This window comes from Carya illinoinensis, chromosome 14 (genome assembly GCF_018687715.1).
Source record: "Carya illinoinensis cultivar Pawnee chromosome 14, C.illinoinensisPawnee_v1, whole genome shotgun sequence".
NCBI lineage: Eukaryota > Viridiplantae > Streptophyta > Magnoliopsida > Fagales > Juglandaceae > Carya > Carya illinoinensis.
In genome coordinates, this window is record NC_056765.1 from 22,557,248 (window position 1) to 22,572,376 (window position 15,129).

The following is a 15,129-nucleotide window of genomic DNA, read 5'->3' on the forward strand; positions in this document are numbered from 1 at the left end:
GGAAGCACGTTCAACCACGAGTCACATACCTTGCTATTGATGTGGCATCTATTATGGAAAATGTTCTCTCTTTGTTACTCTGTATCATCCATCTTATTTTGTGTATTGAGAGCACGCCTGACAACAAGAGACTCACCATTCTTCTCATTCTATACTCATGTTCAATACTAGGCTCACGTCTCTTTCTCTCTCCCACTTTACAGATTACTAATCAATGCACCTCATTGATCCATCCTACCCCTCACTTCCCCCAACGTCAAATTTAACCTTTCAAACTTTTGTTGTATGGATTGCAACACAAAGAATGAATTGTTTGCCACCACCTTTGGTGTTGAGTCACTATTATGAGACATTGTAATATATTGCACAAAAATAATGTTAGAAGTAAAACCATACATGGCCAGTTTGGCCTCTGACCACCACCAATGGAATCCTCACTCCATGGGCTTCATTTCCATGGTCTCCTTTCCCCTACCTCTCTCTCTCTCTCTCCAATGGGTCATATGCGCACACACACGATTTCACTATCGTGCACCACCGTACCACCACCACCATGATCCTCTCACCACCACGACCTCCCCCAAGCATTTTCATGTCCAACCGAGTTAACCACAACTCTCACTCTACCCCACTCTCTCATGCAAGGTTTACACTACTCATGGCCAATCCACCATCATGAGCTATCATTCAGCCACCACCTCGCCACCATAGCTCCACCACACCTCCCTTAAGCTCCTCCACGCCCAGCCAAGCTCCTCTAGCTCTCCCTCTCCATTTCCTTGTTTAGCCATACACGGCCCAAAACAACTCCACGGACCACTGTGCCTCCTCCGTGTGCCACCTCGACACCGCCACGAGGCCACCACTCTTGGACCATGACCAAACCTTTCCCTACTTGGATCCACACCCGTAGCCACCCCTTGTAGCCCAAACAGCCACTGTACATGGTCTAAACTGCCATGTACAACTCCTCTGATGCCTGATTGTGACAGGAAGCGAGCAACGTACAGGTTATCCCGTCAATGGTATAACCCTCTATCTCTCATTATTTATGATATATGTTAGTTAATGAGTTGTGGACTGTGCTGTTAGTATTGTGGAGTTTTTTGCGAAGTGTGGCTGTGTAGTGAAGTTTCGGGCATAACTGTGTTGTGTTGTGGACTATGCTGTGAAGTATGGGCGTGAAGTGTATGTTATAGTTGTGATGCGGCATGGTGTGTAAGGGAGTACACATGGAGCATACTCCATGTAGTGCAGCAATGCACTATGTGACTTGTGTCGTTAGTGATGTGTAGCGTAGAGTGAAGAGAGTGCACATGGCATGTGCTCTGTGTTGTGTAGCGATGCACTATAAGGCGTGTCACGTATAAAAGGATGGTTGCATAGTTGAGGAGCGTAGAGTGTATTGTATAGCATTGGGAATTGTGTAACAGTGTCCCAAAGTAGCCGTGACATGGCCTATAGTCTAAGGTGACGTGTGTCACCTTGTGGTTGACTTATGGCTGAGAGTATGTGTGAAGTGGTGGAAAAGTATCAGAGTAGTGCAGCGGAAGTGACGGGCGTCGTGACGTGACTCGGGGTTAGGCTTGAGCTACGTGATGTGATAGAGGTACATTTGTGGATGCAGTCCTCTTGTTAAGTGTTGGGATGAACTTGTACAAGGCCAGGAAGTAGGAAGAGTCCTATCGACCAAGTCTGAAGAAGTTGGTATCGGAGTATGGAGCTTGTTTATACAAGCAGACGTTCGTTAAATTATAAGTTAGTCTTAGGTGATAAAAAGGATAAGATACATATGCCTCTGGCTAGACATATGTGCCAGATAGGTTTACCGTATGTAATGGATAATCTATCCTCAGCATGGTTGCAAGATGTTTAAGTCTCAGAGTTGGCATAAAGTCATGTGGCATGTCTGGATGGGAATGAGGATTGAGTATGGGCTAGGGTGCATGACAGTAGTGACTAGTATATCGTCTAAGGTTGGAATGCATTACTCTGTGGTCAGAATTATGCGTCAAAATGTGGAAATAGAATAGTAAGACAAAAGTCTGAGTGTCTTAACCCTAAGATGAATCACGGAGGTTCACTTTAAGGAATAATACCTCGAAGGTTTTAGCATAGTAAATGGCACGTAAGAGCCCAAGGATTGATGGAGAGTGTTCCAAGTGAAGTGTAGTTCTATTTCTAGTACAATTGTTTATGCATTAGATAGAGAATGACGTAAGGTTATGTGTATACATGTAGGTTGCCATCTGACACGCACAAGAATGGATTGCATGGAATGAGTATGGCATGAAGTCTATGTAAGTATTGCATTCATACTCTTCTAGAGTTTTCTTAAATAAATGAAAAGAAAAATGGAATGCTTTTCTTTAAAATGCTAAAATGCTTTATGAGATGACGCTTTTTCTACAAAACACGTTGTACAAAAAAGAAAGCTAAGCGTAAGTTTTTAGGTATAAGTACGTAACGACCCTCCTTGGCAGTCCCTTTTCACGCATCCAAAGTATGTATGTGTATGCATGTGGATGGATGTTATATGCGGTACGTATTGTATGTATGTTCACGAAATGAAACGAACTGAAGCTTAAAAAGCTACAAAATCTGACGTTTTTAAACGATGCCATGAAACCGTTTTTAAAATGACTTTTATGAATTAGCTTTTAAAATGACTTTATAAATGAAATGAATTGAAGGATTGTAAGAACTATCAAGAACTGTAAGGACTATAAAGGACTGAACGGACTGAAAAGGAATGAAAGGATTGAAAAGGAATGAATAGACTGAATGCATGATTTATGAAGATACGTAATGGCCACATGAAGGGCAATGAAAAGGTACTAAAGGACTGGACTAAGCAGATTGCAAAGCTAGGTAAGTAGTATTGGTAGTGCACCCAATTCTGCACCCTGATGGAATGGATTCCCAACTCGTGGCCACAGGTGGAATCAGGTCCGAAAGACTACTAACCCCAGCACACAGGGCACAACAATGTGCAACGGCCAATGAAAGCAATAAGAAAAGAATGTATGCATGTTAAGAAATAATGCATGTATATATGAAAAGGCGTATGCATGAACGTATGTAAGAAAAGATGTATGCATGAACAAACTCTTTAAGAAATAAAGGTAGCGAGGCATGGGGAACTGTTTTAGGAGAAGAAAATGTTTTTAAAGAAAAATACCACCTTGCAACATTTTCAAAATGAACTACATGTCTATACATTATAAGTATGATACGTATGGAGTGATGAATACATGACTAAAAACCTATGTTATTATATTTTAACTATATGAAGTAATGCTTACGAGTCATCGACTCGGTTTAGTTTTTATGTGTGCCCTCTCAGGGACAAGATGAGCATGACGTGTCAAGACGGGCACAGTTCAAGGGGAAGAGCACGAAAGCCTAGGCGAGTTATTTTGTACGAGAGACTTTAATTATGAAATATAATATTTTCCATTGTAACCTTTTTAATTAAGAACACAAGCTTTATTTATAAACATGGAGTCTTTTGTATCCTAACACAAAAGGAAAAGAAAATTTCAAAAGAAACCATAATTCCTATCTATTTTATTAAAATCATTTTCTAAAGGACCCACTACAAGGACGGGCGTTACACTCATGGATGTGGCCATGGGAGTCCCAATTGGCTTTCCTTAGTCATTTTTGTTTGTTTGAGAATATCCATTATATAGCCCCAATGTATACAACCCTGCCCATGAATAGCCTTAATGCCCAAAAAGGAAGTATAGAGATCCCAAATCTTTAATTGCAAATTAAGAATTTAAGGTTTGTAGCAAACTATCAATGTCATTTTTTATCTAATTAAGTGATGAAAATGTCATCGACATAGATTAAAACACATACGGTAACACATTACCAGAAACATGAATAAATAGAGATGCATCAAACCAACAACCATGAAAACCACCAGGGTCCAATATTCTGTTGCTTAGTTGAGAAAACTAGGCACGAGGGGCATGCTTTAAACCATATAAGGCTTTGTGTAATTTACACATGATGAAGATAGAGGATGAGCAAATCTTGGGGGTTGGGTCATGTAAACCTCTCTAGACAAAGATCCATGTAAAAAGACATTTTGAACATCAATTTGCCTTACTGACTAGCCAAAGAAAAAACGATAGAGAGAACTAGGTGTAACATTGTTTGCTTGATCATCGAATTGTATGTTTCTGAGAAGTCAATACCTGCTTGTTGTAAAAAGCCCTTGGCTGCTAACCTTGCTTTGTACCGTTCAATCTCATCATTGACCTTATATTTGATGCAAAAACCCATTTGGAACCGATGACATTGCGGGCGGCATGTAGTGGAACCACAATACAGTTTTGTGTTTATTTATGTTTGTGAAATTACCATTTGTTCCAAAAGTTTAAGTTGATCAAAAATGTATATTTATTAATTTGTACTGTGTTTTTAATACTCCTCAAGTGTGGGCTACACTTTATCTTAATGAGTGAGCCTAATACATATAATATTTAATTAAATGGGATAAAGTCTACATCATTCAGGATTTGAACTTAGGACATCTACTTTGATACTATTTAAAATCATAATTTGTCTAAAAAAATTTAGTTTTTTAGACAAGTGGTGATTTCAAAATGTTGCATACCTCTTATCCAAGATTTATCTTTTTTTTTTTTTCTTGTTATTTATATATAAGGTTTCTCCTTTGCAGTCATAAACTCGACGGAGCTAGGCCCAGCTAATCCCTTCCTCTCTCCCCCCCCTTTTCATGTGTGCTTGTGAGGGGCCAGATCCTTACGTAATCTAGAATAATAAAATTCATTCTTTGCTTTCCAAATTCAAATTCCCTTGGCCAAACTTTGTTTATGGCATGTGAGAATTTACGAAGAGGTGATGAGTACGTGAAACTGCACTCTAAATACCTTATTATTGGATTACAATGCTAAAATATGAATAGAAACCATAAGAATTAATGTATATTCTTAAATTAAATTTCTATTTACGTTAGAATACTCCTAAGCAGTTTTTATGTTTAATTTCAGAGTTTATAAAATAGCAAGTCAAAGTCTAGTCAAATTCAAAGGAGGATCTTCATGGGGTTTGAGAACAAATTGGATAAAAAAAAATCACAAAAGGAAACTACAAGAAGTCCAACTCTGAAATTTGCTAGGAGACAGTTTGGACATATTTTAGTATTTTGACCGTAACATTTTACTCCAACATTGGATTGATGTAATTCTTGATGCATTAGAAAGATACCTTAAAGGGCTATAAATTTGTGTCTATTAAGGATTTCCAAATTCAAACTCCTAAAGCACGTATGTGACTACCAAGATGAGTCCTAAAATTTAGGCGATTTTTTTTCTATGCGGAAATTAAGAAGACATTAGGGTTTCTTTCCTATCCTATATAAGCATATCATTAGCACGAAATAGAGAGGAGGAAAGGCACAAGAGTTAGATTTTAAAAGAGGAAAAAATCACTTCTATGGCCACCGTTCGCTTTATCTTTCTCTGGAGATTCTTGTTATTTATGGGTAACTAAATTCTCAAGTAGGGCTAGGGATGAACTTGCCAATTAGATGGTATTTTTAAATTATTTTTAATTCATGTATTTGATTTTCAATTGCTAAAACTCTTTTGTTTTATCATTCTCAATTCATTATTGATGATTTCTTCTCCGAATAATCATAGAATTTATTCTGTTTATGAATTCGGTCATGCTTTTTCTATTTAGTTCTTTGATAATATTTAGATAAATTATTTATCTATATTGATTTAGTTTTTTTATTGCAATATTGCTCCCTAAGTATATTGTCATCGTTGGATTTTTTCAATAGGGATAGTAATTTACAGATTTAAAAAGGTGAATGATTAATCAAAGGGTTACATTCAATTTAATTTTGGTTTATAAATTTATACCTTCCGATTGGAAATTTTGGGAATTGAGTTCCTAATTGAGTTATCCAATGAATCAAGAATAATTAAAATATCGGATTTGTGTAAGGGATTTCCGATACTCTACTGTTCGTCAAATTTGAGTACTTTTTCCGTTAATCACTTTGCTTCACTTTAATTTACATTTAAAATTAATCTTTATTTTACATTACTTATTTACTATTTTTCTTTAGTTTATTTGTTCCTTCTGTTGTTCTTTTAATTTGTCTCCCTGTTGAATTGACACCCCAAATCTGTGCTACAACTACCGTGTTATTCTTTGGACATAATCAAATTTTGGCACTGTTGCTAGGGAGAAGGTAGAAGAATTGTTAGATAGCTTTTCTTTTCAGTAGTTTGTAAAGGGGTAACTTCATTCCCTCTTTTAGCTTGCTGCATCTTTATTTTATTTTCTTTTTCTTTTTATAGTTTTAGTGCTGCGTTTTTCTCTACCTTGCTTGTAGACCTTTGTTAAAGTTAGAGTCAGAGCCTAATTTTTCTAATCATTTGTTTGATAATTTTTCTAATTCTGAGGAAATGAGTGAACAAGGAGATCAACTTATTAGGACCCTTTAGGATTACCTCCAACCTACACGCACAGCCACACCATCATGCATTATGTTTCCAACTAATACTCACCAATTAGATTTTAAAACAGGGCTAATACAGTTACTTCCTCCTTTTCATGGCTTGGAAAATGAAAATCCATATGTGCACATTAGGGAGTTTGATGAAGTAGTTGCGACTTTTCATAGTCAAAATGCAACTGATGACATTATGAGACTTAAGTTCTTTCCTTTCTCTTTAAAGGATAGAGCTAAGAGTTGGCTATACTCATTAAGACCACAATCTATTGGGTCATCGAATGAGATGATTCAGGCCTTCTTTAATAAATACTTTTCCCAACATATGACCAATGCTTTAAAAAAGCAAATCTCCACATTTGTATAAAAGGACAATGAGACTTTGTATCAGTCTTGGGAGAGATTTAAGGAGCTATTGAGTATGTGTCCTCACCATGGGTATGAGAATTGGCGCTTAGTGAGCTATTTTTATGAGGGACTTACACCTAGAGTGCATCAATTTGTGGAGATGATGTGTAATGGTGAGTTCTTATGAAAAGATCCTGATGAGGCCATAGAATACCTCAATGAGCTTGTTGAAAAAGCTCACACTTGGACTGGGCCTAGTGCTACTGAGAGTACAAATAGGTCACGACCTATAGGAAACCTAAATGGTAGTGGAATTTACCATCTCAGGGAAGATGATAACCTAAAGGCTAAGGTTGAGATGCTCACTAGGGACCTAGAGGTGTTGAAGAATAAACACTTAAAGCGAACACACGTGGCTAATCATGTAGAGTCTTTTGCACCATGTTTTGTGTGTGGCGGGCTAGATCACCTTGCCCAAGAGTGTCCTCCATTTGCTCAGATGAGAGGGATGTATGAGGAACAATAAGCCTTAGGTATGTACAAGAAGCCTTTTACACCTTTCTCCGATACCTATAATTCGGCATGGCGTAATCACCCCAATTTTAGCTGGAAGTCTGAAAACTAGCCACCTGCACAACTATCAAAACCCCAAGGCAGGAGGCCACGGGCCATGCCTTAACTAGCACCTGCCCGTGCCAGGATAGCACGCCAGCAACACTGTTGGCGTCACTTGATTGCCTACAGACCGAGCCCTTGGTGAATGCTAGGCCACGGTCACCCTTCATCAGGCAGCGAACAGTCAGAGCATGCACGCAAGCAAGGTTGTCAAACCACGCTCAGCACACGGCTAGACTGCACGCACACCCAGTGCGCGTACGCAGCATGCACGAATGGGCTATGCGCACACACCGCGCGCATGCATGGGCCGTGTGTAGGCACAAGGCCCATGCATGGCCTAGGCATCCACGCAGCGTACACATGCATACCCACATTGGAATTGACGGTGCGGCTGCCCAGCAAGCCCACGCATGCTGGCATGCCGCTCAACACCCTGGCCTTGGCCAGGGCCTTGCTACTCAATGCCTTAGTCTTGACCAGGGCCATGCTGATCAACGCCCTAGCTTTGGCCAGGGTCTTGCTGACCAACGCCTAGGCACCACAGCCGGGGCCATGCTAATCAACGCCCAGGCACCATCAGCCTGGGCCATGCAGACCAATGCCCAGGCCCCACTGGCCTGGGCCATGTAGTAGCGAGCCATGCTCAAGCCCACCACGATCCAACCTAGCGACTCACCAACGGGGCCCAGCCCACACAACCTGGGCCACACATGCAAGGACCATGGACTAGCCAAGGCTAGCCTGGCAGGCCAACCTGAAGACCCACGCACACAAGCATGCAGCCCATGCTGTGAGTCATCCTGGCCACCCATGGGCCACTGACAGCATGAGGTCTTAACCACGAGGCATGGAACCAGAACCATTTCCCTTTGTAATCATTTTTTTTTGCTTTCTAGTATAAGTTTGGCACTAGGCCATCAGTTATCTTTATCTTTGAACATTTGGACGAATTTGGCTTGTAAGCCCCCATAGACACATTGGTGCTTTGTCACTTAGGCTCTATTGGGTGGAATCCGTGAATCCTAAAGGAGAAGGCTCATCCTGTGCAATTCGTGAATCAGGGTAACCTATTCATTTCATTGTTTTCCATTGATTAATGCATTATTAAGGTATTTCAGCATTTTGGATTGTGTCTATTGCATCACATTCGCATTTTCTTGCTGATCATTTTGAACTGTTCGAGTGGGGCATCGCGTAAGTCAGCCACGAGTTGCCATTGAAGGGCATCTAGTTTGCACCAGGCCACCCTGGTCGAATCTGGAGCAAGGTCAAGGACAAGCTGACAGTTACCACCCACCAGCCAAGCCACACGCCCAGCCCTTGCCACCTGTCTAGCCATAACTGCTCCCCTACTTTGTAACCAACAATCTCTTAAACCGCTCAACCATCACCCACTCGGCCAACTAACTAAAACCACCCTTAGCCATGTGTGCTTCATTATCAGAAGACATCTATGCATGACTTGGTCAGCCAGCCACTTAACTGCCTGATCCCACTCAAACCAGTTTTGCCCATTCAGCTACTGCACATGCATGCATGCACACCCAGTCACTAGAATCACGCCCACTATCAGCCACTGAACAATTATACAAACTCAGCCAACACCACCCATAACCATCACGGTCAAGCAAGTAGCAGTTCACATCAGTCATCAAGGAGCAAGAAGGGGCGCGGCAGCTTGGTGTCTAAGATCTCGACCGAGGACCCTATCAACAACCCCTAGATCATATCCTGCACCATATGATGCACCTTCATCTTCTAGGAGTTCTTTAGAAGACGCTTTGCACGCTTTTATTGAGGCACAGGGTAAGACTAACAAAAAAGTTTGAATCTTTGATTATGCAGGTTGTTGAAGAAAATAAAGAGATACAGAGCCAAGTGTCCAAATTGATAAGCTCCTTGAGTGTGAATGAGCCAAGTAAGTGTACCCCCTAGTCAACACATGGCACAAGAGAATTTGAAGGATGTGAATGCCATTGTGACACGAAGTGGTAAGTCATTACACATCCAAACAACAAACAAATCAAAGGATGTGGAAGAGGATCAAAGTAATAGTGGTGCCGAGCTGCCCAAAGAAGCCAAGGTAATAAAGAGCCCAGTTAAGGTACCATTTCCTCATGCTTTAAAATCTGGTATGCGGACTTTGGATTCTAGTAATGAAATCTTGGAGAACCTAAGGCAGGTAAAGATTAACCTTCCTCTTTTGCATATTATTAAACAAGTTCCTACTTATGCAAAAGTTTTCAAAGATTTGTGTACAGTTAAGAGGAAGCACCATGTTAAGAAGACAACATTTCTGACAGAGCAAGTTAGTGCTCTAATTGAACAATGAATTCCTCCTAAGCACAAGGATCCTAGTTGTCCAACCATTGCATGTAATATTGGAAATCATGAGTTTGGGCAAGCTTTGCTAGATTTAGGAGCTAGTGTTAATTTGATCCATTTATTTGCAGCTTGGTTTGGGTGAAATTAAGCCAACTTTTGTTGTGCTTCAATTGGCTGACCATTCAGTTAAGAAACCGAGAGGGATAGTTGAGGATGTTTTGATCCAAATTGACAAATTTTATTATCCTGTTGATTTCTTAATCCTTGATACTAGTTCTGTTGTTGACTCTAATTCTAAAATCCCCTTAATTTTAGGTAGACCTTTTCTCCCTACTGCTAACGCTCTTATTAATTGCAGGAATGGTCTAATGAAGCTCTCTTTTAAGAATATGACTCTTGAGTTAAATATTTTCCATATTGAAAAACAACTAATAGAGGATGACGAGTGCCACCAAACTTACATGATCGACACACTTATAAACAAGAGAGTTCACACAACTTATGATTTTGATCCCCTTGAATATTCCCTTGTTAATTATGAGTTTGATACTATTAGTGATTCATCTAATATTGTTGATATTTGTGATGTTTTTTATAAAACTCAGGATTATGGAACATGAGCATGGCAACCGAAATTTGAGGAGTTGCTTAAGAAATGTGAAAGATAGATTCCTGTAAGTATGAAAGCACCAAGAGTTAAATTGAAACCTTTGCCTAACTCTAAATCTATAAGGTTAAAATGAAAGCGTTTCATGGTAAAATATTCTTAGGAAGAGGTTTGAACCTAATGACCAAATATACTTATATGATTTTGGATTTCACAAGCACCAAGGAAAACTTTGGTTTAGGTGGACTGCCCTATTTGTAGTGAAAAATATTTTTAAAAATAGGGCGGTAGAAATAGAAGATCCTAACGATGGTTGGATCTTTAAAGTAAATGGTCAATGCCTTAAAGTATTAATTGATAGCCAAGTTTCGGAAGTGGAAGACATTCCACTTGTGGATCTAATCTATCAACCTTGACCACACTACCCAGGTATGTTTTTCTTTATTTGTTTTGTTTTGTTTTTATTTTCTCTTATTTTCTTTCTTTTTCTTTTTGTTTGCTGTTGTTTTCTTTGCCTTTGTTTGTAGGTTAGTTTTATTCTATCAGTTTAGGTTACCATCTTTGGTGCTTAGTAAGCTACCTACGTCACTCATCAAGTGTATTATACCATTTTTAGTTACTCCCCATTCAATTTTGATTCTTAAACATTAAGGACAATGTTTCATTTAAGTTGGGGGGAGTGGTGCAAATTTGGTATTTAAAATGCTTGTTGGAACTCTGTGGCATATTTTTATGTGTCACTTTTTTTAATTTACATCATACGTGCACTATTTTCACATGTGTACTCATTCTCATTCATAACCATCTTCGTGAATTCACCAAACTCATCATAATCATTTTCTACTGAAGCATTTACAGAACCCCTAATGCACTCATCCAAGCTTTGTGGTAAGATGGTGGTTTGACACATGTAGCTAGAGAACTCTTTTGCTTAAGTATTCATGTGAGTTTGGAGAGGATTGAGAGCATACAAATGCAGTAAATTGTGATAAGCGTTTATTGATCTGTTGAATTGGGAACTTCTTTTCAGAATATCATTACATGATTTGTGGTAAGATGGTGGATATACTTGGGATATAACGAAGGTCAACTTAGGATTAACGTTTGAGCCTTTCAAGCTAACCCTTTCCATCATAGATCCTTAGTAGCCAACTTTGAGCCAATAAACACATGTAGCTTTTTCTTTTCATATGCTCATATCATCCATACCTCTCCACATTAGAGCATAATCTATACATTAATTTTTCTACCATTTTTACTTCCAAGTGTATACTAGGTGTGGAATTTGCATTTTCTTTATTTGACTTCATCATTTTCGATTAAAAAGAAGAAGAAGAAGAAGACAAAAAAAAATAGGAAGAAGAAGGAAAAGTATTATTATTTGATAATCTGAAAAGTTGGAGAGTACATCAAGTGAGAAGTGTGGTCTATTGAGAAATTTAATAAAATTCCCTTTGTATGTACTTGGAAGTTTTTGAATCCCTTTTCATCCTTTTTTTTTTCATATAACCCCAAACCCAAGCCACGTTACAACCTTTTATGTTGACCGTTCTGATCATAAGTAAACTGTTGGAAAGACTGGTGGAAGTCTCATTTGTTAGTATTCCTATCATAAGATCAATGTTTACCTGTTGCTTGTACATAATTGCCTAATTTTTCATAAGAGTGTGTGTACACCCATTGTCAACTCCATAGATAGAGCCCTTACATGAAATACTATTATTCCCGTGAGTTATGGAGTTGAACCTTCTACTTGAGACATTCTTGATGTTGCATGTGTCAAGATTAGTAGTAAGATGGTTATGGCTTGGAGAACACACACACACTCTGTGGATTGTTATAGGTAGATTGATCTTGATGGGTTACTGGATTCCTTAGAATGTCTTGATATGTGAATTTGGAAAGTGTAACTTGATGGCGTTTATGTGTGATTTTCTTGTCTCTTTCATTGTTTTGGACATGAAAATTTCTAGAGACGAGCAATGAATAAGTTCAGGGGTGTCATGAGTGCATGAAAGTGCACTTTAAATACCTTATTATTAAATTAAAATGTTAAAATATGAATAGAAATCATAAGAATTAATGTGTATTCTTAAATTGAATTTCTATTTACATTGGAATACTCCTAAGTAGTTTTTATGTTTAATTCAGAGTTTCTAAAAGAGCAAGTCATAGCCCAATCAAATTCAAAGGAGGGTCTTCATGGGGTTTGAGAGCAATTTGGATCAAGAAGAAAAATCACGAAAGGAAACTACAAGAAGTCCAAATCCGAAATTTGCTAGGAGACAGTTTGGACATACTTTAGTATTTTGACCATAACTTTTTACTCCAACATCAGATTGATGCGATTCTTGATGCATTAGAAAGCTACCTTAAAGGGCTATAAATTACTCTCAATACAGATTTCCAAATTCAAAATCTTGTAGCACGTAAGTGGCTACCAATATGAGTCTTAAAATTTAGGCAATTTTTTTATGAGGAAATTAATAAGACATTAGGGTTTCTTTCTTACCCTATGTGACGCTCCTAGATTCCGTTTGGGATCAGACGGACATCCGAAGCGTCGAGATATGCAACACAAGGTTACCTGCCCCCGTTCATGACATATAAGATGTAATGTTCCTAACATGTATATAGCATTATGCAATATTGGCAGAAGATAATCTTTTTTTTTAGCAATACTATGCACCAAACTTATGATACCCAAATAGTTAAATCGTAATCCAAGCATACTTAAGAAAAATAAACATCCTCAATTTCAGTACAAGTCTCAGAAGACTGTAATCTCAAAAATATAGGAGACCAGACTCCATATTTATATTACCAAAATACACTATTGAAGACGTTCATCGAGTAACTCGTGTAACTCGACTAACGAGGTCAAAATACTGTCCAAAAACTAACTATGGAAGCTGTAAGCTTCGCATCGTATCTATGGCATGTAGTTAACCTCCTTCAGTCTACCAATGTTCGCTCCCTACTTTGATCCTGACACATCACCTACCATTTGGGAGGAATGGCAATTGGAACTACCACGGTGAGATTTGATTACAAATCTCAGTAAGTTAACAGGAAACTCCCACACAGGTTAATGATGCATGCATGCCAGTAAAAGCATGAATGCATAATTAAAGTCATAAATAAGCATAGTATAACTTGACATATAGCATGCCGTAACTGACATAACATGAACTTAAACGTGAACTGAACTTGACTTGACATGACATGAACTTGAACTTAAAACATAACATAGACTAGCAACATAACATGAATATGAACTTGAAACATAACATGGACTTGAAACATAGCATGAACATGAACATACATAACATAAATATGAACTTGAACTTAACATAAACCTGAGCATAACATGGCATAAACGTGAACTTGAAACATAATATGAACGTGAACATAACATAACATGAACATGAACTTGAAAATAATATGTACGTGAATATAACATGACAGAAACATAAACTTGAAACATAACCTGAACATGAACATAACATAACATGAACGTGAGTTTGAACATAACATAAATGTGAACATAACATGATATGAACATAAACTTGAAACTTAACGTGAACATGAACATAACATGTACGTGAGCATAACATAACATAACATGAACTTGATCTGAAACTTGACTTAACGTGGACTTGATTTGAAACTTATTCTTATCTCATGGGGTCACCATGATTGCTTATTCTTAACTTCTTGACATAAACTTGGACTTGAATTCTGACAATCAAAATGATTCCACCAGTCATTTCATCAAGAATAGTGAACAACCAGAATGATTTCGCCCAACATATTTCATTAGAGATACTCAAACAATCAGAATGATTCCATCATGAGTATTTTAAAACACTTATCCTAGCAATCAGAATAATTATACCAAGAGTACTTAGTAACACTCTGACAATCAAAATGATTCCATCACGAGTATTTTAAAACACGTACCCTAGCAATCAGAATGATTACACTAGGAGTACCTAGTAATACTCTGACAATTAGAATGATTCCATCACGAGTTTTTTAAAACACGTACCCTAGCAATCAAACAATTATACCAGGAGTACCTAGTAATACTCTGACAATCCAAATGATTCCATCACGAGTATTTTAAATAAGATACCCTAACAATATGAATGATTACGCTAGGAGTATCTGCATAACTGAACTTGAACGGCATTCTAACAATCAAAATGATTTTGCCAAAAGTATCTCGTGTGAATTACAAGTGGAGATGCTCAAACAATCATATGATTACATCACGAGTATGCTAGACATAACTGACTTAAACATAACTCGAAAGACATGACTTATTTGAGATGGAAACACTTCGTAACATGACCGAACATGTAACAATATCATACTTGACATGACATACCTGCAACAATGAATATTACATGATATGACATACATGTAACATATGGCATACTTAACTTGGCATACTTATAACATACAACATTACATGATAGAATAGATTGTGTAACAGATAAATATTCAAGAAAGAATAAATCATGTGTAACAGATAAACATGTAATGATGTGGCATGGCATGGCATATATGATAACATACATACATACATAAATTGTATTTATCTTACCCATCATAGATACACAGTAAATTGATAGTAAGTTAGGAAGCTAACTTTCCTGGATTGTCATGTTCTACGAGAATAAAGTGCGAAACACGAGGAATATAAGAGGGTATTCTAAAA

At 38.0% G+C, this 15,129-nt stretch overlaps 1 non-coding gene across 1 annotated transcript; it reads right to left on the minus strand.

The window, feature by feature from the left end:
- Positions 1-6,838: 6,838 nt before the first annotated feature.
- On the minus strand, positions 6,839-6,946 carry LOC122295252. The gene has a single exon (XR_006237914.1). It is a non-coding gene; the product is annotated as a small nucleolar RNA R71 (small nucleolar RNA).
- Between the last annotated feature and the right edge of the window lie 8,183 nt (positions 6,947-15,129).